The sequence below is a fragment of the Brassica oleracea genome, chromosome C9 (genome assembly GCF_000695525.1).
Source record: "Brassica oleracea var. oleracea cultivar TO1000 chromosome C9, BOL, whole genome shotgun sequence".
Lineage (NCBI taxonomy): Eukaryota > Viridiplantae > Streptophyta > Magnoliopsida > Brassicales > Brassicaceae > Brassica > Brassica oleracea.
Window position 1 is genome coordinate 12,266,616 of NC_027756.1, and position 6,574 is coordinate 12,273,189.

General features: G+C 29.2%; 1 pseudogene; it reads left to right on the forward strand.

Annotated features, from left to right (window-relative positions):
- The first annotated feature begins 340 nt into the window (after positions 1-340).
- LOC106314342 overlaps positions 341-6,574 on the forward strand; it is an 11,105-nt pseudogene continuing 4,871 nt past the window's right edge.

The window sequence follows — 6,574 nt, forward strand, 5'->3', positions numbered from 1 at the left end:
GTTTGACAAATATATGAACTAAAGTCCGTTTTGCTTTGCCGTTGTATGTGCTAATAATAAGTTAGTTTAAAGAAAGAAAAAAAATACTGCTCTTCAACCAATTGACACAAGATTTTCCTTTTCCAAATTGGCACACTTTCAGATTAGTAAATATTTGCATTAGCACATGCCTTTATTGGGTAAAGAATTCTAGAGGAGTTATTAAATTTTGAAATTCCATTCTTATTGGTCTGTGAATTTTTAAAATCTAAATAGAATCCATTGTTATTGGAGTGATGATTTTTAAATTCCACTCAAAATCCTTTGTTATTGGAATAATAAAGTTTTCAGCAATTTGGATATGGACCATATGGATACGCTTAAATTGGCGGAAACAGAATCGACATTGTGGGCTGAGGCACAAGTTGTGAATGACCAGAGGATGCCACCACCAATAATAGATATGATATTGCCGTCGATCCCAGGAAGATGGTGTTTCACAGATGGCTCGTGGAAAGAGGGGGTTACTTTTTCAGGGCAAGGTTGGCTTAGTACTTTGGAAGGTTTTAATGGATTGTTGGGGGCGAGGAATGTTCGGGCTAGTCTTTCGCCTCTTCATGCGGAGATGGAAGCGCTACTATGGGCAATGGAATGTATGAGGAATTTACGTCAATTTCAGGTCACGTTTGCAACAGATTGTTCTCAATTGGTGAAGATGGTTTCGGAACCAGAAGAATGGCCAGCTTTTGCAAATTATTTGGATGATATCAAGATCCTGAAAGAGAGTTTCTCCCGATCAGAGCTTATCTATGTACCACGAACGCACAATTCAAAGGCGGATAGTCTAGCACGCAGTGCTAGAAAGCAATCGTCTTTCGTCGTTCACATGGATGAAGATTATCCGGTTTGGTTTACAGAGTCAGTATGAGTCTGTATTGTTGATGACAAAAAAAAAAAAAAGATTCTATTAAAATCTATTGTTATTGGGATGTAAATTTTCTTTGTTTTTACTCATAGTACTCAACTTTGAGAATATCATCTATACCCATAAGATTTTTGAAATCAATGTAATAAAATACACTCACATACAAAAACTCAAATTGAAGAATGAAATAATATACAAATCACAATTTTAACATAATACAATTCACAACTTAAAAAAATAGAAAAAATTAAAAATAGTTTTAAAAAAGCACTTTCGTATTTTTTAATTAAATATTTCAAAAATAATAATTTAAAATTTTTTTACAAAAATTCAAATTTAAAACATATATTTCGAAACTATATAATTTTTTATTATTATATATATATCTATATAAAGTAAGAAGTATAAATTAATTTTTTTGGTCATTTTATTTCTTGAGATCTTTTTTTATGACAAAAACTTTTTTAAAAGTTGTTTAAGAATTGCCTTAATTGAAATAATTATCTTTCCTTTTTTTTTTTCTACCACCATTAATTTCTTAATTTAAAAGTTAATAACAATCAATAGAATTCTATACACAAGTAATGAAAATCTGTGTAAAAGTATTTGATAAAATCTGTTAAATCTAGTTAACTTGTAAAATCCTCTCAATTATTAAAATCATCAAATTCCACAGAAATTCATGTTCCAATAACCAATAAGTTACAGATTGATTTTCGATATGACTGACTGTTTTTAGAAAATGGTGTGAAAGGCCTTAAATACAATAACAAGAGTTTATACCATTTGGGTTTACAACTTAGCTTATTTTATGAAACAACAATTATTGGGATTAATTCATTTACATATATATGACAATAATGCTCAATTCTTTCCTTACATAAAAGCTACGGAATTACCTAATATGATTAACATATATATATATATGACAATAATGCTCCATGATTAATATATATGAGATTTAATAACAATGTTTGTATCATATTTATTTTATATTTAATTTTATATTATTAATCATATTAAATTGTATGAAAATTTTAGATTTTTTTATGTATTATTTTTTAAATTTTTTAAAACAACTATAAATTACTAAAAATGTTAAAAGTCCCACATTAAAAATTTGTGATCAATGATTTAACTTTTTTTTGTCCAAACAAGATAAAAATGATCATAAATAGTATGAATATGAAGTCTCATTAATAGATATTCATATTATATATACATATATTAATATAATTTAAATTAAATTATATACTATATAAAATATATAAAAATGTTAATTTCAAAATTTGCATTGAAAAATTATTGAGATCTTAATATTTTACTTTTGAAATTTGTGTTGAAAAATCTCACATTAAACGTTTTGTGATTCACGGTTTAAATTTTTGTTACATCAAATATAAAAATATTAATAAAATCATATGAGTAGTAAGTGTTAATAATAAATATTTATATTAAAATATAATATATATATATATATATATATATTTCAATATCACTAAAGTTTAAATATATACCATATAAAGTAAATAAAATAATTGCTTTGATTTATTTACCAAAAGCATGATTGTAAATAAACAAAAGATATTGGTTTTGATTTATGTGCTTACTTTAATGTATACAAATTATTTTTTAAATATGTGGTTTCTAATATGTTATTTGATCCCGACAATCCTAAAACTACACTTCTTCAAATCGAAATGATTTTTAATACTGGAACACTATATATATATATATATATATATATATATATATATATATATATATATATTATATTTTAATATAAATATTTATTATTAACACTTACTACTCATATGATTTTATTAATATTTTTATATTTGATGTAACAAAAATTTAAACCGTGAATCACAAAACGTCCGTCTAATGTTTGTTTCTCCCTAATATCATACCTAACTATAATAATTGTAAGAACGGGATATTTGAACTATTTATTATAAGTTTTCTGATTTATAATTCAAACAGTTCTTAGTTTATACATATTTTACATATACTAAAATGACAAATTATTATATATATTTTTATTGGTATACTCTTAAGTAACAAACCTCAAAAGCATATGTTAATAAAATAAGTAGTTTGTTTTGTTGTTCTTAAATTAGATGATTTTTAGATCGAACCGGTGAATATATACTAGACAAATATTTATATTTTGAGTCTGCATTTATATTCTATAATAAATTGATATATTATATTTGAACACTAAACTGTGAATAGAGCTTGCCATTGATTTTCGTCGAAATTTTGATTCTTAGATATGTTACAAATGTTCATCTTTTTGAATTAACACTTATGTAATTCACCGAATTCACAAAAGAAGTTAAAAAAACAACAAAACTTATATCATTGAAACAGAAACGAGAACAAAAGCACAATTTTATAGAGGTAGAAAATGAAACCACTTATGGAGAGTCAATAGTAAACAAATCGAGAGCAGAAAACCTAATCCCCTTTCGTCATTTTACAATCGATGTTGCCTTTCTGGTTTTGTTGATTTGTGTCATCCGCAAAACCTATTTTTTTGTGCATAGGAAGTCTTGAAAATAATTAAAATTTTATGTAATATGTTAACTCTTCACCAACGATGATACATTTAACAGACCAACATTTTACAATAGATAAAGATTGTAGTGTTGCAAAATATTAAAAATATTTAATGAACAAACATTAATATAAAAAACTCATCCCGTCCATCCGCGCGGGTTATCATCTAGTTAAACTAGTACTAGTAAAACAAATAAAATTACAAAACTTCAAGTACACACTATACGACACACACAAAATAGCAAATAAAAACAGATAGTTTACAAAAAAATAAAGCAATTAAATCACTAACAGAAATTAAAAGTGATTTTAAAACACCAAAATAATTGATTAGGAGCTAATATAAAATAATAATGAAAATAACGTTTTTATGTATTCAAATAAAATAAGAGTAGTCTCTATTTTTATATTATAAAAATGATGAATTTTGTTATAATTTTATTTAAAAAAATTATTGCAAGAGAAATGATTTTATATAAAGTTTTAATTTAAAAATTTATGTAAAAATCAAATGAAAATTCTCTATTTGTACAATTAGAAATGTTGAACTTTTATATATAATATAATAAAAATAAATAAATTGATTATAAAAATTAACTTCAAGTAATTGTAATGAAAAAATTACAATTATTCAATAATATTACAACACATGTCATTGACTATATATAAATTGCTTTAGTTGATGACATGTGTTCTTCATGACCCCACATTTTTAATTTTCAAGTGAATTGAATCTACCTAATCAACTTCCTTCTTTCAGCATGTCCATTGCATATGGCCTAAAAATTTACCAAAACAGTTAGAACATTTATACAAACAGTATACCAATGAATTTTTTCATTTATGGTCTATGATTAACTATAAAAAACTAAACACTAGATGAGTAAAGGATAGATATCAATACGAAAATGTCTAGAAAACTTTGTAAAATGCTTTTTTATACAATATACAGAATGTTAAACAAAAGTTAAAACCAAAATATTTTATAATATGAGTTCGAATAGAAAAACCCAATTACTTAAAATTTATTTCTGATTATAAACAAAAAAAGTATGGGTTTCACGTTATAGAAAAAAAGTAAATTATACATTATAAGAGATTTTAGTATGATGCAAGAAGTTCTTTCAGACGTGAATCTCATAGTGCAGTTCACGATGGTGCAATTGGACTTAAATTCTTATAAAAGATGTAAAATTGTCCACTATACTTTAATATTCTGTAACATGATAATTAATCAGCGATTTCATCATCTTTTTCTTATGATATCTGGTGGAGTCGTGCGCTGTCATTAACTCTCTTGGTGATAGATTTTCCTCGATTCGCTAACTGGCCATCGGTGTTTGTCCTCTTCGTATTTGGTGTGGTGATTTTCCTTTTAATAGGGTGTGATTTTCTGATACTTGATTTTCGATTTAATGTCAGCTTTTGTCCATCAACATTCAGGTTTGGTGGTGTCTTTCCGGTGGTAGAGATTCGATCATTCTATATTCAACCTATCAGTTTATGTTTGTTAGTCTTACGGATTAATGGTTTGTTCCATGTTCAGTCCATCAAGGGAAATTTCAAACATGACCACCATCGGCGTTCCTCTTCGGTGAACTGATAAGAAAATCCTTCTCAATAGTTTAAATAAGTCCAAGCGTTAGGCAGTGGTTTATGGCTTTGGTGTTGCAAGAGATTGTTTCAAGGATTGTGCGGTCATGGCCACTTGGATGAAGCAGTTGGGATGTTAGATACTTTTTTATAAGATGTCAAGAATGTTTGTACCGGTTAATACATATAAGTCTCTCCTTTATGGTTTAAAAAGAAGAGGATATGCTTTCCATGGAGTTTGTTATTCGAAAAGACGAAGATATCACTAGGAAGCAATGGACGGTTGTTTAGGATTGTGTCTAGGTCTAAAGTTGATAGATTGATTGAAAGATACTACCTTTACATTGAAACTTGATCACCCAAGGTCAATTCCCTTAGCCCATGAATTCTCCATCTCATAAGAAAGAAATGCTTTGTTCTTTATTGCATTTTAGTAGTATTCTCTCTTCAAAATCATCTTGCCAATTGATAGCATTTAGATTAACCATGGTCTTGCATTCTCTTTGCTTTAGAATCACTTAGAACTGGTTGGACATACTTTATACTATAACATTTGATTAGGAGCCTTGAAAACTTCTAACATCAAATTGGGGCCGTTGTCAAATTCTAAGTTGATTGTGACATTGAGATTTAGTCACTTGCTTGAGACTAAGTCAATTTTTGTTTAATTGTGTTATTGCATCTCTTTCTTTTTCTACCTTTGAATTTCAGGTGTATGATCACAAGAAGCAGATGTGCAACAAACCTAGTTCCAAGAGTGGAACACATTAGAGCACTTGAGAGGGAGATTGCAAGACAGAGAAGAGAAGTAGAGCAACATGCTCACTTGCAAAGGTTGGGGTTTGATATAGAGAATCTGCCTCAAGATGGTGATGCCCTAGGGGGCATTGATCCAAGAGCTGATCACCTTCGACCACAGCGCCAGCCACAACATCCACCGCGCCAAGCTCGTGCCATTGGAGCCTATGATCAACCTCACATTAATGGTCATAGGTTGGGAATCAGAGCACCACCAGTGGAGAACAGCAACTTTGAGATCAAGTCAGGGCTGCTCAACACCATAGAGAACAACAAGTATCATGGTTTGATAAATATTGTGGCTTGGCCAAGACAAATGGTGTTTCTGGGGATCCTTTCAAGTTGAAGTTGTTCCCTTTCTCTTTTGGAGACAAGGCACACCAGTGGGAGAAGACTCTCCCAAGTGACACTGTCACTACTTGGGAAGAGTGTAAGAGAGTTTTCCTAGACAAGTTATTCCCTACTTCAAGAACAGCTAAGATCAGGAATGAAATCTCTGGGTTTCAACAGAAAGGTCTAGAGAGCTTCAGTGAAGCATGGGAGAGGTTCAAGGGCTACTGTTCTCAATGCCCTCATCATGGTTACAGCAAGGAGATTTTGCTTAGCACTTTCTATAGAGGAGCTCTACCACAGTGCAGAAACATGCTTGATACTGCCAGCAATGGTTTCTTCTTGGGAAGAACTGAGGAAGAGGCAGAAGAGCTGGTAGAGAACATG